General features: G+C 49.6%; 1 pseudogene; it reads right to left on the bottom strand.

Moving 5' to 3' along the window:
• Window positions 1-3,907: 3,907 nt before the first annotated feature.
• The window catches only part of LOC116827125 (uncharacterized), a 41,307-nt pseudogene continuing 20,155 nt past the window's right edge, over window positions 3,908-25,059 (bottom strand).

Here is a 25,059-nt window from a genome sequence, read left to right on the forward strand (position 1 = left end):
TTTTTTTCCCCTTTCTTGGGATGCAGGCTTCCGACAGTTTCTGCAGCTTCGACTTAAAATAATTCCAGGCCTCCTCCACATTTAAATCCACAAGTTCCCTTGGAAGAGGGAGAGGTACACACACAACCTGGCTGAGGAGGAGGGAAAGTTAAAGGAAAATAAAAAGTGGTGGCGTTTGCTTTTCCTGCCCATGATTACCAATATGCCTGTGTCAAGGGTGGAAGGGGGGTAGTTGTACCTGGAGCAGAGCACCCACCAAGTTTTCCCCATGAGTGCTCCAGCCCCAGAGCACCCACGGAGTCAGCACCTATGGATGTACCTGGAGCAGAAAGGCATCAATCAGGGCTGCAGAGTGCAAGGGAAGGAGCAACCGCTTAGCTGGGGAAGAAGTTGGATTCACTCTTGACAAGGCTGGAGTAGCTGAACACTTTTATTTAGGGGAAATGGACATGGTTTTTTCCTTGAAGATCCAAGTATCTGCTGGTCTGTATCTCCAGCTGGAAGCGGTTTGAAGGAGGGAGAGTTCTAAACAGTGTAGAGTCGAGTGGGACCTTAAAGGGCCCTTCAAGAATGCAGCATATGCTTGCTCACCTATGGGAAAGACCCAGGGCTGGCGCTTCCATTTAGGTGACACAGCGCCAGGATTTGCGGGGGGCGGCATTTTGCTGGGAGGGCAGCAGGCTGCTCCGGGGGACCTCCCACAGGTGTGCCTGCGGAGGGTCCGCTGGTCCCACGGCTCCGGTGGAGCATCTGCAGACACACCTGCGGCAGGTCCACCGGAGCCACGGGACTGGCGAGCGGCAGAGAGCCCCCCGCGGCATGCTGCCGTGCTTAGGGCAGCGAAATGGCTAGAGCCAGCCCTGCGCCTAGGGCGCCAAAAACCCTGGCGCCGCTCCTGGAAAGACCTTTAAAAACTGCCTTAAACCATCCTAACCGAGAGCCACTCTTCAAATGAGGCTTGGCCAGCATTGTTGAAACCGTGTGCCGAGTTACCCAGTACAGTCCCACAGAGCCGTGTGTGGCACCCAGGTATGGGCTTGTCTACGCTGCCACATTGCCGACAAAGCTCTTGTCTTTCCCGGGTACTTTAAAAAGCTCCCCCCCCCCCATCCGAAAGACAAAAGTTTTCCCGCAGCAAGTAGCAGTGTGAAAACAGCTTTGTCAGCAGCGCGAACGCCGCTTGTGGGGCTGGAAGTATTTTGCTGACAGAGAGCATTTACATATGCTGGCTTTTAGCGAAACACGCCATGGTGTAGACAAGCCCTGTGTAACTCAGAGCAGAAAAAAAAGGCTGGTGCCTGAAGAGAATTCCTGTTCTTACTACACTGCGTCCTCCAAGCACTGCTGGGCTGTTCAGACCCAGAGGGAAATGTTCCATTTTAGGGAGAATGAAAGGCCATTTGGGACGTGATGGCCCAGAGCCCTGGCAGGAAAGGGCCTGGTGAGGGCTGGACTCAGCCATTGGTATCAGCTATTTCTTTTTAGTCATTCACATGGATTTTGGGTCCTAGCTGACATGCCAGCCACCATGTGAAACGCTTCCCTGCGGCCTTTTGACATGCACACAGAGGTATGTCACTGCCAAGTCCCTCTCCTAGGAGGGGATGGGGAAGACTGCAGGGTGATCTCCCACCTCCATGCAGCCGGGGGGGGCAATGTTTGCCACTGCCATTCTGGAGCCTCCACATGTATGTATTGACAAATAACATTGGCAGATTTTAAAATATTGTGCACAGAATTTTTAATTGTTTTGCTGCTGAAAGCCCTAGGGAATATGGCATGCTGGCAGTATGGCGTCTGCTGTAGCTTTCACGGAAGGAGGAGCGAGTGACAGTACACACCCATGAGAATGTTTTTGCCCCATCATGCACTGGGAACTTAACCCACAATTCCAATGGGCGGCAGGGACTGCAGGATAGCGTCCCACAGTGCACTGCTCCGACATTCGACGCTAGCCTCGGTACTGTGAACGTATTCTGCCAAATTCACGTGCTTTAGTGGGGACACACAACACCGAATGTATAAAATCACTTCCGAAAATTTGAGCAGAATAAGTTGGAATTTATTTCGTATTGTAGTCGTATGTACTGGAATATCCACAGTTTTGAGGACTGTCGACCCATTCCTTGCAGTTTGCGCTAATCGAGCAATGTCAGTGTGGTCACAACTTCTGAAATGCCTGTGGGGAAAGTTTCATTCAGCCATTGTGGTTCCTTAGCCCCCGCAGACGGGGGAAATGCCTCATGGCTATGCTCCCCCACAGGACCTCCAGTTGCTCCAGGCATGGGTGAATAACGCACAGCTGCCCAGCCCGTATGGGTGAGGTGGGAATCTGCAGCCGCACTCCTGCCTGGGAGGCGAGTGACTCAGAGATCCCCAGTCCTTGGGACTGGGGGGATTCCCCCATCACTCTGACACCAGCCGCTGGTGATGAGGGGAAGGCCCTGCATTTCCCCAGCCTCCATGGGGTCATTCCCCGGGGCCAGGACTTTTTTGCTGCCCCAAACAAAAAACAAAACCACCATCACCTGCGGGGTGGCCGAAGCGGCAAAACAGAAAAAAAAAAAAACCCTGCCAGGCGGCCGGAGCCAAGGTGCAGGGAGACTGCCTGTGCTGCAGATGTGCAGCGGAGTGCGTGCCCAGTCTAGCGGGGGAAGAGGGTGGGGGGAAGAGAGAGAGAGAAGGGGGGCGGCCAGGGCTTCAGCGGGCATGGCCTCTCCCGCCGTGCTGTCTGCCGGGAGGGCTCTGCGCTGCTCCTGTCGGCGGGGAGGGAAGGATGCGGGCTGCCCTGCCGAGTTTGCTGCAGGGTGCTCCCTTCCTCCGCCCCCCTACAGGGCGGCCAGACTGGTGAACCAAAAAGAAAAAATGTCCGCAGAGAATGGATTCCCCCACACCCATGGGGAATAGGGAGCTTCAGAAGATTTCCTCCCTGCACCTTGCACTTGGGAGCTGGGGACAGATTCCCGAGGGGGATTCCCAATCCCGTTGCCTCTGGAGAGGTTTAGGGGGGGATTCCTCCCCCATCCACAGGGTCTGGAGAGCCACAGGGAATTCCCCAAAGCCTGGGAGGGACTGGGGAGCAAGAGGGGATTCCCCCCACTCGAGGGGACTGGGGACCCATTTCCTCCCTGCCCCCAGGGAAATTCCCCCAACATACCCATCCCCTGAGGAGCTGCTCGGGATTCCCCCCACATCAGTGGGCCCTTGGGAACTCCAGAGGTGCCAAGTATGCATGGTGACTGGGGAACTGAGGGATTCCACAAGGCCCACGGGTAGTGGGGAACGGCAGGGCAATCCCCAGTGTCCAGGAAGAGTGGGGAGCTGTGGGCCTGCAAGGACTAGGGACCATTGGTGGACTCCCAGCCACCCTCCGTTTGTGGCAGCTTGCAAGCTGCAGGGGAGTTTCCCCACCAGCCGAAGTGGCTGCAAAGCCACAGGGGATTTTTTCCCCCAACACCTTGAGGGGGGGATGCCCTGCATTTTCCCAGCCCATCAGCTGGCACTAGGGAGACACAATGGCTGAATGAAACTTTCCCCACACACAAGGCATTTATGAAGTTGTGACCAGGGTCCCAGGGGCCACACTGAGATTGCTCAATTAGGGCAAACTGCAAAGAATGGGGCCGACAATCCTCAAAACTAGGGGCTACTCCACTACTTAGATTCACCAAGCCAGCAACAAAGCAACTCCTGCAATATCTTCCCTACTACACAGAGGCAAAGCACAGCTCCCTTACAGCAACCCAGCCTTGGGCTCACTCCCAGACAGCCCACTTCAACATGATGGGGATTGTGGAAAATCTTATTCATCACATTATGAAGTTCCACCAATCCCAAACGATCCTATACACTATCCACCAAGTGAAGGAATATTTCAGCTCTTACCCAAATACATGCTTGCAGCCAATTCTTATTAACTCAACTAAGATTTATTAAAAGAAGAAAAGAGAGAGTGTGCTGCTTAAACGATCATTATACATACAGAGATACAGCCAGTCCTTAGGTCAGTTTCACTGTAGAGATGACGCTTTAGAATTGCAAAGAGTCCTTTACAGAATCATTTCATCAAGTTCTAGTCCAATGTCCAATTTCAATGTCAGGGCGTTCCAGATGGGACTTCCGACTCACGCTCCCTCACTCCCACCCCGAATAATGCTTGGGCAGATCAGAGAAGAAAGGATCATTTTTACAGCATCTTGACAGCACGTCTTGGCTGAACAACAGGCTTTTGAAGTAACCTTTTATTTCCTAAACATCACTGGAAATTAATAACATGGATTAACACGAGGTGATTCTCCATAAAGCAGTTCATGGACAGTTTACCACAAACTTTCAGGAGACAAACAATGACATTATTACAGCCCAAGTTTTGTCTAAATGTTAATATTCCCTTTTGATCTCTGAATTCACAGAATAGAGCCCTAGAAAGGAATGGTTTATTTCCATTGTTAACCTCTAACAAGATACAGCTAAACAGAGACTACTACAGTTACCATCTTCTTCCATGTCTTTAACAATACACGGTTACCTCTCGAAGCTCTAGTTTATCTCAGGATGACACACTTTTGTAACATGTCTCTAAAGGTTGAATCTAGGTCAATTACATGCAATTTCCTTAACACCTTCTGTCTCTGTGTCCGAGAAGTTTAGATCCTGTGTGGATTCTCTCATGTTTAATGAGGTGTGATCTCTGCGTGAAATTTCCCCACAGTTCAAGCACTGTGGAGGCTCTCTCCTGTGTGGATTCTCTGATGTCTAACAAGGTGTGACCTACATATGAAACCTTTTCCACAGACTAAACAATTGTGGGATCTCTCTCTTGTGTGGAATCTGTGATGTAAAAAAAGGGATGATGGGATTCTGAAACTTTCCCCACAGTCCAAACACTTATAGGGTCTCTCTCTTGTGTGGATTTTCTGATGTTTAACAAGGGCTGACCGCCGTATGAAACTTTTCCCACAGTCCACACACTTGTGAGGTCTCTCTCCTGTGTGGATTCTCTGATGTTTAAGAAGTTCTGACCTTGATATGAAACTTTTCCCACAATCTAAGCACTTATGGGATTTCTCTCCTGTGTGGTTTGCCTGATGTCTAACAAGGATTGACCTCCGTACGAAGCTTTTTCCACATTCTAAGCACTTATGGGGTCTCTCTCCTGTGTGGAATACCTGATGCCTAACAAGGTCTGAACGCCGTGTGTAACTTTTCCCACAGTCTAAGCACTTATGGGGTCTCTCTCCTGTGTGGATGGCCTGATGTTTAACAAGGTCTGACCTCCATATGAAACTTTTCCCACAGTCTAAGCACTTATGGGGTCTCTCTCCTGTGTGGATCCTCTGATGTGTTACAAGATATGATCGCTGCGTGAAACTCTTTCCACAATCTAAGCACTTATGGGGTCTCTCTCCAGTGTGGGTTCTCTGATGTCTAACAAGCTCTGAATTTCGTATGTAACTTTTCCCACAGTCTAAGCACTTATGGGGTCTCCCTCCTGTGTGGAATGACTGATGTTTAACAAGGTCTAATGTGTTTCTGAAAGTTTTCCCACAGTCCAAGCACTTGTGGGGTCTGTCTCCTATGTGGATTGCCTGATTTTTAACAAGGTTTGACCTATGTATGAAACCTTTCCCATAGTCCACACCTTCATGGGATTTCTCTCCTCTGTGGATTGCCTGATGTCTAACAAGGACTGACCTCCGTATAAAGCTTTTTCCACAGTCTAAGCACTTATGGGGTCTCTCTCCTGTGTGGGTTGCCTGATGTGAAACAAGGCCTGACCGCCGTGTGTAACTTTTCCCACAGTCTAAGCATTTATGGGGTTTCTCTCCTGTGTGGCTTCTCTGATGTTTAACAAGTTCTGACCTCCATATGAAACTTTTCCCACAATCTAAGCACTTATGGGGTCTCTCTCCTGTGTGGATCCTCTGATGTGTTACAAGATATGATCGCTGTGTGAAACTCTTTCCACAGTCTAAGCACTTATGGGGTCTCTCTCCTGTGTGGATTGCCTGATGTCTAACAAGATCTGATGTGTTTCTGAAACTTTTCCCACAATCCAAACACTTGTGGGGTCTGTTTCCTATGTGGATTGCCTGATGTTTAACAAGGTCTGATCGCTGTGTGTAACTTTCCCCACAATCTACGCACTTGTAGGCTCTCTCTCCTGTATGGTTTATCTGATGTGTAATTAGTGCTGAATTCAAACAGTTCCCACCCTCGAGGCATTGATAGGATTTCTCTCCTATGTGGCTTTTCCTATGGTTAACGTCTGAGCAGATATTCAAGATTTTCCCAGGGACCAAGCATTGAAGGGGGTTCTCTCCCGCATGGATTGTCTGATTTGTAACAAGCTGTGGTCTCACAGTGAATCCTTTCCTACACTGTAGACAGTGGTAGGGTTTCTCTTCCTTGGGATTTGTCCACTGAGCTGTGGGATCCTTGTCTCCGCCCCCACAGTTAATAGATTCATCCACTTCCTTCCCTGAGTGGTTTCCCATCAGCCTCTCTGACCCGTGCCAATTTCCCCAGGCTTCTCCCTCTTCCCAGCACTGGGAAAAATTCCCTTCAGCTCTTCCCATAAATGTGCACTCTGGTTCCACTTCCTCAGGAGCTTCCTCATGATGATTCCACTCCTCCTTCTCACCGACTCTCTCAGCACCTGCTGGGAGAGAGAGACAATCCAGACAGGAGTAGTTGTGCTGGGGAGAAAGAGGAATAGCACAGAGGGAAAACCCAACACAGGAAAGTTGCAAAGCATCAGCAATTGGATTCTGCTTCCAGATCCCACCCAAACACTCACAGGGAAGAAATCTGTGAAGGAAACTCCTGCAGCTAAGAGGACAAGTGGAAAACAGTGAGCAATATCTGCCGACTGCAGCCCTCCCCTTGTTGACATGAGGAAGAACTGTGGGCTCTTACTTCCACCATATTTTTGGGATTCTCAACTTTTGCCTTCATTCTCCAGATGGTTTCTGTGGCAGTTCTCACCTGTGCAGGTGCATCTCAGGACCCCTGTTTCCTTGCCGACCTGGAGATCGGGCACCCACGGCTCTTCCCCTCGTTCCAGCTGTGCGATCAGGTCAGGTTTGGGAATGGGAAATCCTATATACAGGGTGAAATCAGACCAGATCAGGGTGCACAGAGTATTGAGAGACTACTTGTCACAAAGGGCATTCCATGAGTGGAACCTGTCCCCGTGCTAAGGGATAATTCATTTCCAGAGGATGGGAGCAGGGTCACTGAGCCCCCTTGGGAGAGATAGGCTATGTTGGGATATGGACATATATAACCCATATATCCATGTAATATCTTATAGGACTAAGGTGCCACAAGTCCCCATTCTTTTTACTATCACTAATAAATACTGATTCCCCCTTTGGGTCTTAATATAATCAACCTGTATTCTACTCCACGGCCCTACAAGTCTTTGGTGCCAGAAGGGTCCAAAATTCGGGGGCCTATTTTCAACTGCTGCCCTTCTTATGCCATTTTAAACCAAATTTTCTACATCCTGTCACACCTTAGACCGTTTTCTCATCTGTTTTTCCCTCAAAGAGAGTATTTTCTATTCCGCGGCGGGCCACAGACTGACACAGGCTAATGATCTCTTCTCTTTGAAGTTTATCAGGTACTCACCTTACCCCTCCTGTTTCCTTATTCGCTGCATAATCCCTTTTCATACTCCAGGTTCCCCATCTTTAGGTTCCGCCTCGTTTTACGGCGTGAGCTCTAGTAATTACCATAACCCTCAAAGGTTCCTTTCTTTGCTAATTTAGCTAAAACATTCACCTTATCATTCCTATATTTTTATCCCCTTCTCCCTTTTGATGACTTTTAGTACATCTTACTTTTAATTTTCCCAGCTGTTCTTTCCACCAATCACGGATAAATTTCCAGTTTTCCTTTTGGACCAAATTTTCCCCCTCAGCTGTTTCCCAATGGTTCTTTTTCCAAAGCGAAATCCAGCGTAACAGTCCGTGTACCACCAAGTCTGAATCCATACAGACATAAAGGCAAAGTACAACATTACTTTGTCTGTTTAAGCAGATCACTAAGGCTAAGTCTACACTAGAATACTCAAAGTGCTCCCGCGGCAGTGCTTTGATCTGACAGTGTGGCCACCCCCGGGCGCTCGGGAGAGAGCTTTCCCAGCACTCTATGCAATCCACCTCAACGAGGGGAATAGCACCAAGCGCCGGGAGCCTGTCTACACTTGCACGTTACAGGGCGCAAACTTGCTGCACTTGGGGAAGGGTGATTTTTCACACCCCAGCGAGCAAGTTACTGCGCTGTAACATGCCAGTGCAGACATGGCCTAAGAGTTCTGATCTCTGTTGCCTGAGCTGAGGTCATGCCCATGGATCCAGAGAGTCCCCGCATTAGCTTGCACAGCAGCATCACTCATATACTGTTTACACCTTTCATGGTACGAACGACCATCTGTGAACCAAACCTCTTTTTCTCCAAGGCGTAACACTTTATCTACCGGGGATGCTGTCGTAGCTTCCTACTTAGATTTGAACCTTGGCGTTCATAAACTGAGAAGCTAGCATGAACCCTCTAAGCTTAATTACCAGCTTAGATCTGATATCGCTGCCACCAGCCAAGGATTCCAGGGCTTGGCTCCCTCTCTGGTCTCCCAAAACCTTCTTTGGGGGACCCCAAGACTCAGAAGCCCTGAGTCTTACCACAAAGGGAAATAACCCCCTCCCCTTGTCTCTCTTTACTTTCTCCCCAGGCTTCCCCTCCGTGGGTTATCCTGGAAGATTACTGTACTTAAACTCCTTGAATTACAACAAAACAGAGAGGGCAATTTACCTTCCCCCCCCCTCCTTCTTCCCCTGAGGCTGCACAGATTCACCCTCCGTAAATCTAACACAAAGAGAATTTCCCTTCCCTTCGTTCCTTAGCCTACCCAGAGAAAACTCAAACAGGTCTTAAAAAGAAAGCTTTATATAAAAAGAAAGAAAAACACATAAACATAGTCTCTGTATCAGGTTGACAATACAGGGTCAATTGCTTAAAAGAAAAAATGAATAAACAACCTTATTCAAAAAAGAAATACAATTTAAACATTCCAGCAACTACACACATGTAAATAATAAAAAAAAAACAATAAAAGCCTATTGTTTTCTACCTTTGTACTTACAACTTGGAAACAGAAGATTAGAAGCTTGAAGATAGAAAGATCCCTCTCATAGCCGAGAGACAGACAAAAGACAAAGACAGACCAAACATTCCCTCCCTGAGCTTTGAAAAATCCGGTTTCCTGATTGGTCCTCTGGTCAGGTGTTTGGTTCCCTTTGTTAACCCTTTACAGGTAAAAGAAACATTAACCCTTAGCTATCTGTTTATGACACGCCCCCAAATCACAGACAGTGGGAAACGTCACTGGCGGTGATTTTTCCTAGAACTTTAAGACTAAACAGATTAATACAACACATGCACCTTTACATATACTACTAAGTATGTAAACTACAAGACTTTTACATATTAAGGACAAGTTTTAACCAGTGTATTCTGGGAAACTCTCACGGGAGAGTGCATCAGCTACTTTGTTAGAAGCTCCTGAAATGTGTTGAATTTCAAAATCAAAATCTTGGAGAGCTAAACTCCAACGAAGAAGTTTCTTGTTGTTCCCCTTTGGCAGTATGAAGCCACTTTAGCGCAGCATGGTCAGTTTGTAGCTGGAACCGCCGTCCCAAACGTATGGGCGTAGCTTTTCCAGGGCGTACACAATGGCATAGCATTCCTTTTCACTGACTGACCAGTGACTTTCCCTCTCAGACAGTTTCTTGCTGAGAAACACGACAGGATGGAAGTTGTGATCGGTCCTTCCTGCATGAGAACTGCTCCTATACCACGCTCAGATGCATCGGTGGTTACTAGGAATGGTTTGTCAAAGTCTGGGGCCCTTAGCACAGGGTCAGACGTGAGCGTCGCCTTAAGTTGGGTAAAGGCCTCCTGACACTCATCAGTCCATTTAACTGTATTTGGCTGGGTCTTTTTGGTCAGGTCGGTCAGTGGGGCAGCGATTTGGCTGTAGTGTGGTACAAATCGCCTGTAATACCCGGCCAAGCCTAAGAAGGATTGGACCTGTTTCTTTGACTTTGGGACAGGCCACTTTTGGATAGCATCCACCTTGGCCTGTAGGGGGTTTATGGTTCCTCGACCCACCTGATGTCCCAGGTAAGTCACTCTGTTTTGGCCTATTTGACACTTTTTGGCCTTAACAGTTAGTCCTGCCTGCCTGATGCGCTCAAAGACCTTTTCCAGGTGTACTAGGTGTTCGGGCCAGGAGTCTGAAAAAATGGCCACATCATCGAGGTAGGCAACTGCATATTCTCCCAGTCCTGCTAGTAGACCATCTACCAGCCTCTGGAAGGTGGCGGGTGCATTTCGCAGCCCGAAAGGAAGTACATTAAATTCATACACCCCCTGCATGGGTGACGAATGCTGACCTTTCCTTGGCAGGTTCATCTAGCGGTACTTGCCAGTACCCCTTGGTTAAGTCTATTGTAGAGATGAACTGGGCACGTCCCAACTTCTCCAATAGCTCATCGGTGCGTGGCATTGGATAGTTGTCTGGACGAGTTACCGCATTTAGCTTACGGTAGTCCACGCAAAAGCGTATTTCCCCATCTGGTTTGGGTACCAGAACCACTGGAGATGCCCATGCACTGGTAGATGAGCGTATTATACCCATCTGTAGCATGTTCTGGATCTCCCGTTCTATAGCAGCTTGTGGGTGAGGAGACACCGGTAGGGTGGTGTTCTAATTGGGTGAGCATTACCTGTGTCAATGGAGTGGTATGCCTGTTCAGTCCGTCCTGGAGTGGCTGAGAACAATGGGGCGAAGCTAGTGCACAGCTCCTTGATTTGTTGCCGCTGCAGACGTTCCAGGGTGGTTGAGAGGTTCACCCTTGCCATCGCACCGTCTTTTTTTCGTCGTAGTGACACCCGTCAGGCCACTCAGCGTCATTCTCCCTGCTGAACTGAACAAACCTGTAAGTCTCTGGAATAAAGGCTAGGAGAATTAACATTTAACTCTGGGCTTAGTGAGGAATTGAAATGCTATGAGTAGTAACAGCTCCAGGCGCTCTGGACGTGATGGCCCTTCCCATGATGCTTCCATCTATGGGGCCGTTGCGCCTTAAGACCAACCTGGTCCTACTTGAAGGAATGTCTCTGGTTGTTATCAAACCAGCCTTTTGCTCTTCCTGAGTATCCTTTAGTTTTCTCTAGCAAGGGCTAAAGGTGTCGAGGTGTTTGTAGTTGCTTACAAGTCCAGAATGTTAGTTCCTCGAAGAGGTTAAATCCTTCCATTGTTGCTTCACCAACTGTAATGGCCCCTAACCGTGCCATACACAAGTCCAAATGGTGAAAACCCTAACTGGATGTGGTACGCCCTGTAGCAAAGCAACTGCGCAACATTAGGTCTCAGTCACTGGAGTGTTCATTCACGAATTACGGATCATGCCCCCAAAGTCCATTAAACCTTTCAACAGCCATTGGTTTGATGGTGGTAAGGGTGGCAACCAAGTGATTCACCCCATGAGTTCCCACAGGTCTTTCATGGTGCCTGCCAGGAAATTAGATCCTGAATCTTAAAGATGTCAGAGGGCCAACCACCCTGGCAAAAATGTCTTAGGGCCTGGCACACAGCTTTAGCCCTGGTGTTGCCTAGAGCTATGCTTCTGGCCATTGGGTAGCAAAGTCCACGAAGTCGTACGTACTGCTTTCCTCTGGGCGTCTTTTCTGGGAAAGGACCCAGAAATATACAGCATACTGTTGAAATGGGACCTCATTGGGGAGTGTGCGGGAGGGCCTGACCAGATCTAGGGCTTTCCCACTCTTGGCACACCTCACGAACCGGACATGACTTGCAACGTCCTTGCCACCCTCCAGTGGAAGGACTTCCCAATCTGTCTTTGGTTCTGTTCACCCCAGCATGGCACTGGATGATCAGGGCTAAGCTTAAGAGCTTCCCCGGTACTTAGTTGGAACCACACCGTTTGTGCGGCTGCCATTCTTCTGGTGTCACCAGAAAGAAATTCCTGTATAAAACCTTGGTCATAACAAACCGGATCGGTAGAAGAGCGAGAGGCGGTGGGTTGCTCCGTGCGCCACCCAAGCTTTCTGAAGGCTGTCATCTGCTTCCTGCTCAGTCTGGAACGTTCCCTTGAGGCTGGGACACCAGTTCTTCCTCAGACTGGGAGTTGGGCTTGGTCCCTCTGGAGCGATGGAGTGAAGGGTTGTTCCGTTGCCAGTGAACGCTCTCCGTGGTGCACGGGGGTATTTCAGGCTCTGGCTGAGCCTCTCGTATGGTTGTCTGTGCTTCTGCCAGTTCAGCTCACTGGCCCCCTCTGGCGTTGAGTTGAAGATGTGGTTGCAATTGCTGGTGCTGGTGCTTTCCAGTTCCGGGCCTGGGACTGGAGGTGTGTGGCTGTTTCAGTCGTTGGCATGGGATCCGGGTCCACTACTTCTGTCGGGTCTCTGGTAACACAGACGGGTTCCCTGTGGACGGCTCAGGAACAGGAATGGTCTGGAAGCTTGCCTGGTTGGCTGCATGTAACCATCCCACTCTCTTGGCCCGTTCACCTGGTTGCCAAGTCTCCCCCAGGTAGCATGGGGATGGAATAATTGTCGTAGACTGCAAAGTCCACATCCTGACCAGCCTTGTATGGACAGGCAGTTCAGCTGTAGGCAAGTCTACAGCTTGTGACATGAAGGGGTAAATGGTCACTTTGCCTTTGGGTTGATGAGTTTGGACCACGAAGATCGGTGGATAGCTGACACTTGTGCCTCGCGTCTTCCACCCTGTACCTTCTTTCCGCCCACCTCAAATTTCCTTCGCTCCAAGAGGATTTGAGAGCATCTGGGCTGGGATCTTGTTGTGATGGTGGTGTAATGACTTGCACCCAGGTGGGGTTCTTTAGGCAGTTTGCCTTATATGTCCAGTTCTTACACTTTAGCATCTTCAGTGAGGTCACTGGGTCGAGTGAGTTACTGGAGGACTGGTGGTGAAGAATAGGGTGTCTGTGCTCCTTGGGTTGCAGGTGGGTGCTTGGGTTGCCTCGGTTGTAGGGTTTATTGTCGGGGTGCCCCTGGGGTATTCATTCCCTTGACAGTAGGTTTCTTGCTTTCTGCCACTTCCATCCACTTGGCTCCAATCTCCCCGCCTCGGTGAGATTTTTGGGTTTCCATCTTGTATGTACCATGTTATGCCCCAGGAACACATCCAGAACTGCTCCATTGTATGAGAGATGCGTTCTTCAGGATTTAACATGGTCCTGATATCCAGCCCTCATAATTCTTTCCACGTATAGGCGTGTCTGGGAATGACACATCTGTTTTCACTTTTGGGTCTGAAATGCCGATGGGCTGAGTCCGGGGTTATCCTCATCTGTATCTGGCCTTGGTTGAAACAGTTTAAATCGTTCATTTTGTCCTTTGGCTTTCAGCCGCCACCTCTGCTAGGTCCACGAGCTGTGACTCAGCTCTACCATGTTATGGTCTTCAGAGATGCTGTACCCAAGGCAGGCTCTTTTCAAAAATTCTAAGAAGGCCTCAGTGTCATCACTTGCCTTGTAGGTGGGAATCTGTGCTGTTGCGCCAGTAGTTGGCGAAGGGTTGTTAGGAGTGGTTGGGTTCTGTCGCTTAGCCTGTTCTATTTCCAGTTATGCTTCCTCTGTTTGTCCCTCTCACTTTCTTGTTGTGTTTCCCTTTGGGTTCTATCTGTTTCTGTGGGCGCATCTTTTCTTTGTTTTCTTCTGTGAGCTGCATTTTTGCTTCTTGTTCTCTTTATGGCTGCCTGTTTTATTTGTTCTTTTTGTTTTATTTCTAGGTCTTGTAGTTTCTTTCCATGTTTCGCTTGGGTGCCTGCGTCTTTGATTGTTCTTCCTTGGAGTCATGTTTCTGTTCTTGTTGGGGTGCCTCTGGTGTATGTCTGAACTGTTGGCTCTCTGTTGTCTCCTGGGTCTGCCCAGCAACAGCGTTTTTTTTTCTCTCTCTTTTTCTAGCTAACCTTTCATATGCAAATTAGCTGTAAAACCACTTTATTTACCTGTGTGTGTTTTGCTGGGGTTACTTGACTCCCAATGGGAGTGCTATTGTTTAACAAAAGACCCTTTTGTCACCTTAATGGCTCCTTGCTTAAAATGCAAGCCAAACTGAGCAGGAGAGAAACAGAGAAAAAAATTTTTTCTCTCTGGCTCCTTTACAACCAAACCCTTTTTCTCTGCTAAAAGCCCCTCCAGAGAAAAGAAATTATACTCCCATGGCTTCCGGATATCTACCCCACCGCTGCCGACCATGTCGTAGCTTCCTACTCAGATTTGACCTTAGCGTCATAAACTGAGAAGCTAGCATGAACCCTCTAAGCTTAATTACCAGCTTAATCGGTATCGCTGCCACCAGCCAAGGATTCCAGGGCTTGGCTCCCTCTCTGGTCTCCCAAAACCTTCTCTTGGGGTCATTCCTTTTCATCTCAGGAAATGTCAATGCCGCTGCTTGTACCAAAGCCTGTTTTAAGTCACACAAAGCTTTTTCTTGTTCAGGTCCCCACTCCCATTCTACTGACTTCTTCAATCAATGCCACAAGGGTCTAGCTACAATGGCAAAATTCTGAATGTGCTTCTTTAAATAGTTAAACCCTCCTAACATTACTCTCAATGCACGAGAATCCGCTGGCCTGGGCAATTTCAGCCATGATGTCACCTTTTGTTGATCTACCAGAATTCCTTGCTCCCTAGGGTCACCCCCAAATAATTCACCCTCTGTTGCACTAATTGGGCTTTCTCTCCATTAGCCTTAAAACCCATTCCCTGAATAAGTCTCAGCAACCTCTTAGTCCACTCAGTCAGCACCTCCTCAGTCTCTCCCCAAACTAATATGTCATCTACATATGAGGTGACATTCTCCCGATCCCTTTTGTTATGCAATAGCTGGAGCACAGCGCAGGCCCTGGGCAATTCTTTTGAAGAAGTACCGTTGTCCCGTGAAGGTAAACACAAAGCAGTCCCAAGAATCGGGATGGCGAAAAAACAATTTGCGAAATCTATGACAGAGAACCATTTAGAGGCCCCCTATACTCTTCTCATGACTTGAGGCAAATCTGCTACTATTGGTGCCATGGTGGGGGTAGCTTTATTAATTTGTCTAAAATCCACTGTCAATCTCTAATCTCCTGAAGCTTTTCACTACCAGCCAAATTGGGTAACTGCATGCGGAACTCCCCCTTCCAATCACTCCCTGCTGTTGCAGTGATTCAACTCTTTTTTCAATTCCTGCCTCTGCCTGCACGGGATATTTACATTGTCTCCGTGGTAGCACATCATCCCCCGCAATTTTAACATATGCTTTGATTCTACCACATTCTGCTTTATTCTTGGTCCACACATTGGGAAATTGTTTTACCCAGACATCTCGTGGATTCAGTGGAATCTCCTCCATTGCTTCTGCAGCATATATTCTTGGGACGTGCCCTGCTGTGAGAGCGTCTTGCATCCAGTCGGGCACACATCACAGAACTCCATGCGTTAAATCCAAAACCAACCGATTCCTCTCCAAAAAAGTAGTTCCTAATATCATTGGCTAAGTCGCCTGATTTATCTGAAGCATTTGTTCTTTACAACAAAAGCCTCCTATTCTCTCTCTGGGTAGAACAGCTATTTCTACTGAACGATACATCTTTCCTGCCAATTCTTCCCCCACAAAGGAGGCAGCTGTAATGATCTCAGACACACATTGAGTCAAATCACAATGGCTATTTACAATATTTCCACCAGCCCCACTATCCATTGTCTCCCACAATGACAGTTGTTCTAGGTCTCCCATTCGAGTCCCATCTTCATCTAGTTACCATCTCTCACTTCTGGGGACCCATTTCCAGTGGGAGCAACTTGTCATCGGGGCTTCCCTGTAAAATAGGTTCCTATGAATCCTCAGCTTACACAGCTGCAATTCCCTTCTGCTCCTTAGACATTTCTTCTTCCATCCTTTGCATTGCTTTAATCAACTCATCAGTACATGTCTCATTCCGCTTATCCTCAATTTCAAATACCTCCAAGCAATATTTTGAATCACATCTCCTCCATTCTGGGGCTCATTTTGATTATTCCACCTTCTACCTCCTTGAGGTGGCACGTCTTCTCTTCTACCATGGCCTCTTCCTCTCTCACGGTATCCTGATCTATAACACTCTCATCTGAATGTTATTGCTTCAACAAAAGCTACTCTGGGTTTCAATCCTTCTACCTGGCTTCCCCCTTTCATCATTCATTGGCACATTATCCAGTGAATCCATAACAGTTAACCTCTCATCCTGGGCTGCTTGGTTTACCAAATTAGTAGACACTGTTGCTAAATTCCTGTCCAATCCTTCAAACACATGATTCCAAAATTCTCTCTGATTCAAATCAACGGCCATCAAAGAATCAGCTGTGATATGTGTGGCAATCTCTGCCGTGGAGTTAGTCACTGGTTATAGATCCATAGACTTTAAGGTGAGAAGGGACCACTATGATCATCTAATCTGACCTCCCGTACAATGCAGGCCACAGAATTGCACCCACTCATTTCCCCCAGCCAATAACCCCAATGTTATTCTCCTCAACAGGTAATCCCTGGGTGAATCCCCAGGCTTCATGTAATCTGCACTGGATAACTCCTTCAAGGGTCTTTGATCTCTCTCTTTCCATAACAGCATAATAAATCATGGCACGACCCTGCGTGCTTCTGGCTGCCCTTCCCAAGCATTTTTCACTCAATCCACTGCTTGTCTAATCTCTCAGGTGGCAGCTGCCCTGATCAATTTATAACATTCTCTCCTATTTAAATTCTCCGTTCCACCTAAATCTGCCCACTGTACCACCCACACAGCCAGATTTTTCATATTCACTGGACCTAATGACTTCGCCCTCAACTGTAAATCTGACGCACTCGCTGGAATTATTCATGTCTCTTCTGACTGTATTTTTCCCGCTGCCTCGTTAACAGTTGATCTCCATTCTAACACTGCTACAGATTTTTCTGGCTTAGGCTATCCCGGCCAATTTTTTATTTCTTCCCTCAATTTCATATAAAGCCCATCTCAAGGTCAATTACCGTATATACTTGATTATAAGCTGGTTCATTTATAAGCCGAACCCCCCAAGATGGATAAGTAAAAATTGAACAATTTTTATGACCCATTCATAAGCCGACCCTATAATTCAGGGGTGAGCAAACTCTGGCTCCTGAGCCAACTGGATAAGCCGCTGCTGGGGCTTTGTTTACCTCGAGCGTCCGCAGGCACGGAGGTAAACCTAAGTAAACAAAGCATCCCAGCGCGCCAGCTGCCTACCCTGACAGGCCGGAACATCAACCCGTGGGGAAATTTTTTGGGGAGGGAGAAGCTGGAGGTCAGGGGAGTAACTCCTGTGACCACACAACCCCGCCCCTAGCCCGGGACTCCCACAATCTCCCCATTCCATCCCTTCCCATCTTATCTGGGAAGGGCCAGGGGAGGATGTCTCTGGCCTGGCTGGAGCTGCTTTGGAGGTTAGGGGGAGAGAGGCGTGGCCAGAAGCAGGGAGACTCTGGCACTGCCTCTTCCCTTCTGGCTGTGCTGCCTCTCCTTGCTCCCTCTGTTGGAGGTAGGGGCTGTGTCCCACCTCTCCCTCTCTATAGCCGTTCATAAGCCGACCCTCTTCTCTGGTGCTTCCCTTTTTTACTAAAAAAATTCAGCTTCTGAGCGAGTATATATGGTAAGTTCCCTCTTCTCTTGACCCCCACGTTGGTCCTCCGAATCCTCTCAACACTGGATGTCTCCATTAAAATCCAAATCTCCATTCTCTGTTTGACATACAGAGGCCACTTCTGGTGGCCTCATTCTCACCTGGTTCCTCCAGGTTGCTATAGTTTTCTGGCACCAACTGTGAGAAGCACTTGCAGTCTCCTCTTCCTCAGTGAGTTCTCAAATTAACTGTTTCAACCTTACCACTTGATTTTCCAATTGATCTTTGCCTGAATCTTTTCCCAATCCACCATTTTCTTTTCCAATTCCCTGTTTTGTTTCCTCATTTGTTCTGTCTGAGTTTGCATTTCCTGTGCCGGCCTCGTTCCAAATGTTCTTGGCAAGTTTTCTAATTCTCTTGTACTGCCTGTATCTCCGCACAGATTTTCCCCTTTACATGCAATTACCCTTTTTGCAGCCTGCCACAACAGCCACACTATGGGCCATTTGCTATTTACTCCCCTTAGACTTGCACAGCTGGACGTATTTCTCAGATGTATTTCCTAAAGTGTCAGTTGTTACGTCAGGTTCTGCTGCATCCACGGGCACGTCCCAAATGCACTGATCTGCTTCTCTAACAGAGAAGGGGCTTCACTTCAGTCCACTTGGCTGCCTCTTTCTCCACCTCTTTACTTCTCTTCTTAAAGCAGAGGTGGGCAAACTTTTTGGCCTGAGGGCCACACCGGGTTTCATAAATTGTATGGAGGGCTCGTTAGCGGAGGGGGTCGTGGCCCAGCCCTCACCTCCTATGTGCCCCCCTCCCAAGGACTCCTGCCCCATCCAACCCCCCCTGTTCCCTGACAGACCCTCTGGGACCCCTGCCCCATCCAATCACCCCTTCTCCCTGTCCCCTGACTGCCCCCGGAACCCCTGCCCCTGACTGTCCCCTGCTGCCCCATCCAACCCCCCCTCCTTCCCGACTGCCCCCCCCCCCAGGACCCTTGCCCCTATTCAACCCCTTGTTCCTCCCCGAACCACCCCGCCCCTTATCCACACCCCTGCTCCCTGACCATCACACCGAACTCCCCTGCCCTCTATCCAACTCTCCCTTTCTCCCTGCCCCCTTACCACACTGCCTGGAACACCGGTGGCTGGTGGTGCTACAGCTGCACCACCTGGCTGGAGCCAGGCCACGCCGCCACTGTGCGGCACGGAGCACCAGGTCAGGCCGGGCTGTGCAGCTGCACTGCCCCAGGAGCTCGCAACCCCATCATCCAGAGCATTGCGCCAGCGGCAGCACAAGCAAGCTGAGGCTGTGGGGGAGGGGGAGGGGGAACAGCAGGGGAGGGGCCAGGGGCTAGCCTCTTGGGCCAGGAGTTCGGGGGCTGGGCAGGACGGTCCCACGGGCTGTAGTTTGCCCACCTCTGTCTTAAAGAGTGTTCTAAACATTGTTACAATATCACCGTGTAGTATCGCCCTGCATGCTCTCACTCACTTACACTTACTGAAATTCTTCACATGGTATCTCCCCCCACGTTTCTTTCTCATAAATACATTTTTTGAATATTTGGGGGAATTTAGGGGTAGGTGGATATACATATGGGAGCACCTCTAGGATGGAGGTTTGGAGCAAAGAAGATAACACATTTGACTACTCGTGGACCAGAATGGGAAAAACAGGATGAAACAACACCAAATGTGAAGAGAAACCTTTTGAGGTAAAATTTAAAATATGGTGGGAAGATGGAAAAAATGTGAGATGGAAATACTTACAACCAATTTGGAAGAGCCATGGAGATATTTGTTCATACAAAGAGAGGAAGGTCGACTAATGTTTAGATTTAGTTATGACGGGGGGAGGGATGGCTCAGTGGTTTGAGCATTGGCCTGCTAAAGCCAGGGTTGTGAGCTCAATCCTTGAGGGGGCCGCTTAGGGATCTGGGGCAAAATCAGTACTTGGTCCTGCTAGTAAAGGCAGGGGGCTGGACTCAATGACCTTTCAAACTTTCCAGCTCAATAGGTATCTCTCAAATTATCTTTTATTTATTTTATGATGAAAATAGTCAATGTGAGCACTCTGAATCATACCTTTTGGAGTTTGGGATTTGATGTAATCACCTTAGACATGACCCATGAACAAGAATTGGCTAATATTCCTGTGGGATGGAATGAGTCAATGGCTCTCAAATTATGGGAATATGATATGATGGTGGATTCTTCCATAATGATAAGACTGAGTTGCTTTAGAAAAATTAATGAGGGAGGATATTTTCAGGGATATAAGATTGCACCAAGAATGGCAGATGAACACTCACATAGAAAGGGAGAAATAATTAAAGCCCCGACTATTGCGGACCAAACAATCCAGCTGGAAAGAACCAAAATAAACATGAGTGCACAACATCTGCAGCGTTATGCCATATGCCTTACATCTATTACAAGCTTGGCGACAACCATGGGGAGACGGGAGCAGACACAATTAAAGAGCTATAAGAGAATACATTGTAGGTGGCAATTGGTGCTGGAACTGGAGTTTTTAACTCATTTGATACTGAGACGTTACAAGGAAAAATGTCAGCCTTGGGTAAGATTTTGGGGGCTACCCAGACACATGTGACAATGTTTTTGGTACATTATCCAAGCAAGGAGTAAGAAGTGTGGAGCTCCAATTAAAGTAAGCTCAAGCCTTGAAAACATCTCTAAATATGAATGTATGTGGTGTGCCTGAAATTAACAACACAGCGGCACTAGCCACACAGTGTGTACAGATGCACACTTATGAGATACACTGCTAAGGCCTTGTCTACAGTAGCAAGTTACTGCACTGAAACTCGCTCATGGAGGTGGTTTACCAGCTCTGTCCCAGTGCTGGCGCGCGACCACACTGTCCCGTTAAAGCGCTGCACGGCTTCGAATAACTGAAGGGACGAAAATTGCTTACCCAGAGAGGTCACCGCCTTGTAGTTCTCCCGCATGACATCCCTGTAGAGGGCTCTCTGAGCGGGGTCCAGCAGAGCCCCCTGCTCCTGGGTGAAATACACAGCCACCTCCTCGAAGGTCACCGGCATCTGAAACAACAAAAGTCCCTCACTCAGCACCTGCTGCCCCAGCCACAGTCCCAATATTCGCAGGAAAAGAAGAAAGAAAAAGAAAACAAACAATCTCGGAAGCTCTGGGAAGGCCGGAGAGGCAGATTCCCACCCGCACCCTGCTCAGAGCAGCCAGGAGGCTTCAGGGGGTGGGAGAAGGTGAGAGCTCCTTGTCCCCCCCAGCACAAGGAGCAGGGCAAGGTCTTCTCATTTCCCACACACCTTGGCACAGGAAGCCGAGCTCTGAGCTGAGGACAGGGACAGGAATCCCAACAGCTTCCCCTCGTATTTCAGGTTAGTGGGGTCAGGCTCCAGCACTGGGAATCTGATCAGTTTTTCTAGCCCTGCCCAGGGAGTTTGTTTCAGATTTGAGAAATGGGGGAATGTTCCCCCCTCCCCACTGCCAATAGGCCTGCTCAGCATGTTTACTGCACCCTGTCTCCTCCCTGCCTCTCCCTCCCCATGTCCAGCTCCTCCCTGAAGATCCCCTACCTGAGCTGGCTCCATCACAGCCATTTCCCTTCCTCGTCTTCTGCACGACAGGACGAACTGGAGTTAAATGTGGATGTGATTCCTCAGCCTGTCGGGGCGAGAGGGGCCATGGGGGAGGTTACAGAAGGGGCTTCAGTCCATGGCACACCCTGATTCTGCACAGGCTCTCTCCCTGCAGACAGACATGCCGGACTCTGCCACGCTGGCAAGAAACTCACTTAGTTTATTACCATACAGGCCAGGCCCCTCCTGGCAGAACTGAACTCACCGGGGCACCATTAAACCCTCCCAGTAACAGCGTCTCTGAGCCACATGCTGGAAAAAGACCAGAACCGAAGGAGCCACTTTGGGGAATTCCCTCGGCACTGTAGTGTCAGCCGCTTTAACTCCCTCTCGTCCCTCTCGCTCCCCCCCCCCCCCGCAAGCAGTGGAGTGCTTGAGCAAAGTCAGCAACTAGCTTCTCCTGTCTCAGCTCTGCCCCTTGTTCCCAGGAAAGTCAGTCTGCCCAGGGGTACAGGGAATGGATCCGGGCAGGGCCGGGAGCTGGGAACCTCCCTCCCCACTTCCTGCTCCTGCTGCCCCTTTCAGTCTCCCCACCACCTCCCCTTTTTATCTTCTTCCTTCGCCCTGGGAGAACGAGTGAGTGCCCCATTGTCCTGGGCCTTTGCACTTACTAGCTAGATCACCCACTGCCACTGCTAAGAAGGGGTAGATCCTGACTGAGTCTGTGAGGGCAACAGCTCTGGGACTCGCAGACACACAAGGTACCCTCTTCCTGTCAGGGCCACCCAGAGGATTCAGGGGGCCTGGGGAAAAGCAATTTCAGGGGTCCCTTCCATAAAAAAAAGTTGCAATACTATAGAATACTGTAGTCTCATAGGCACCCCTGCGGGGCATGAGGCAAATTGCCCCACTTGTCCCCCCACACACCCCCGGCAGCCCTGGGAAAAATAAACTTTTAAAAACCTTCTGCATCTCGGCACAAACCCAGTTTTGAGAAAACTTCTTTTCAGGTCACCTTTACAAGGTATCACTGGTTCTCAGCATCAGCTAGTGCTAAAAGGCACTAAAACTCATTAAAAGGGTTGGACAAATATTTTCTGTTAAAACTTTTTTTGGAATGAAACTAGGGGTTTTTAAAAAAGCAGAAAAATAACGGACAATGTCTGCTTTCCTTCAAAATCTGCTGTGGTGTATTTTAACTGAAAAGCTGAAATTAGTCTGCCAAAACTTGAACATGGTTTAGGGTTTAAGAAGTGTGCAGCCAAATATTTGCTGCTTGCTGTGTTTGTTTAAAGAAACAACAGAAAAAAATTCTGCTTAAAAAAAATCCAAAACTTTTGAACCACCTCAGCTTCTGACCAAACGCCTGAGCCCATCCAGTCAGAGATTCTTCCAAGTTTCTGATACTCTGCGGGCTTCCTTGACTCATATCTGTCTCTATAACTTTGGGTTCATTTAGGTTGAACATAAGAACAGCCATACTGGGTCAAACCAAAAAGGTCCATCCAGCCCAGTATCCTGTCTACCGACAATGGCCAATGCCAAGTGCCCCAGAGGGAGTGAAACCTAACAGGTAATGATCAAGTGATCTCTCTCCTGCCATCCATCTCCACCCTCTGACAAACAGAGGCTAGGGACACCATTCCTTACCCATCCTGGCTAATAGCCATTAATGGACTTAACCCCATGCATTTATATCTGTTTCCTAGAGACTGGCTCCATGGGGTCCCTCACAAACTGGAGACAGTTACTGTGGGTTTGTCTTTAGTATAGCTTATGTACATACTCCACGAACTGGCATTTGAGCTTGTTTCCAGAATCTGGGATGAGCCTATGTTGTGAAAACTGAAATGCTCAAAATAGCACATGCATGTGAATGGCCACAGGGTGCTAAAGTTAAATTAATCTCAGGGGGTCACGAGGTTATTACTGGGGTCACAAGCTGTCAGCCTCCACCTCAAACCCTGCTTTGTCTCCAGCATTTCTAATAGAGTTAAATTTAAAATACTTTTTAAATATATTTATGGGGGAGGGTCACATTCGGAGGTTTGCTATGTGAAAGGGGTCACCAGTACAAAAGTTTGAGAACCACTGAATTAACCCCTCTGGAACCTCGGGGAATGCAGGGGAGGGGGGGTCTCTCTTGGTAGGGTTGGGAAGGAGGTAGGTGGTGTAGGATATTGCTCTTCTCATGTGGTCTCTCCCCCATGGAAAAGATAACCGCTTGGCTCTTTGTGTTAAACAGTTGTCTGCAAGCTTCAAACTGCTGAATGAGCTTTAGGGTAGGGAAGGCTGTGCCTCCCCAAACAGCCTGGCCCTGCCCGCATCCGAATCCCATCCACTTCCTGCTCCCCGACTGCCCCCCTCAGAATCCCCGACCCAGCCTGCTTCTTATCACCTCACTGCCCCCCCCCGAGACTCCCTCCCCAACCACTACCCTGGGACCTCACCCTCCACCAACCTCCCCTGTTCTCATCCCCTGATTGCCCCAACCCCTATCCACCCCCCTGCCCGCCGAGTCCTGACAGACCCCCGGAATGCCCACAATCCAACCCCCCGTTCCCCGTCCCCTGATCGGCCCCCCAAACCTCTGCTCCCTCCCTGTCCCCGGGATTCCCTGCCCCTTATCCAACCCCCGTGCCCCCTTTACCATGCTGCTTACCCTCACCTCCCCACTCTCCCGAAGCCTCAGTGCACCGCATCCAGGAGCGGCCCTGCTGGACAGCACTGCAGCGACCTGACTTCAGTGGGGCTTGAGCTCCCACCACTCGGCCCAGAGCTCGCTGGCCTGCCCCCTTACCATGTGGCTCTGAGTGGAGAGGAGCTCAGGCCGCTCCTGGGTTACCCCCTCCTCTCCCCTCTCTCGGAGCCTCAGAGCGCCGTGTTTAGGAGCGGCCCTGGACAGCGCTGCCGTGGCCTGGTTCTGGCGATACCGGAGCTCGCAGTCCCCCCACTTACCACGCAGCTCTGCCAGGAGGAGCTCAGGCCCCGCTGGAGCCACGCCGCTTCAGCTCTGTCCAGGGCTGCTCCTGGACATGGAGCACTGAAGTGCCGGGGGATGGGGGAAGGCGGAGGCGGGGCCGGAGCATTCTTGTGTGGGCCCCTGCAGGGCCTGGGGCAAATTGCCCCATTTACCCCCCCCGGGCAGCCCTGCCTCCCATCCAGTACAAACTCACCAGCCGGTACCTGAAAGGGGTCCTTTGTGCAGCATCATTTTCCTGCCCAGCCCCAGCCCTTTCCCCCAGGTCTCTCTCACTCATCTGCAGGCTGCGGCTCCGGGGCTGGTGTGAGCAGAGCCCAGGGAAGGTGTGTGTGTGTGTGGGGAGAACATCTGGATATTTGCCTTGTAGTTTCTAAGCCTTGTGGGGATAGTCCCCTGCCCCCCACCCCCAATGCTCCCTGCCTCCCGGTTCTCCCTTCCCCAGCCAATCTCCTCTTGCTCTCTCAGTCTCCCCCCGGCCTCCCCTCCCCACACATCCCATTTCCCTCCATTGCAGCCTCGTTCCCATCAGCCCCATAACTCCCCCCTGAAGCCTGATCCCCCTGCATCGCTCCACCGACCTGTCCCCCATCCTGTCTCCTACAAGCCCATCACCCACTTCCTGTCCCCCCCATCCCTGTTCCCCCTCCATCCCCACACATCCCCGCCCCTCTTACGCCTCCTCCCGCGTGGCTGCCCCAGCACGGCCCGGGCCCGCCCCGCACCCACCAGGGCTGGCGGCAGCTTTCCCGGGCCCCGGGCGGGAATCGCAGCCAGCT

The sequence above is a fragment of the Chelonoidis abingdonii genome, chromosome 12 (assembly GCF_003597395.2).
Source record: "Chelonoidis abingdonii isolate Lonesome George chromosome 12, CheloAbing_2.0, whole genome shotgun sequence".
Taxonomy (NCBI): domain Eukaryota; kingdom Metazoa; phylum Chordata; order Testudines; family Testudinidae; genus Chelonoidis; species Chelonoidis abingdonii.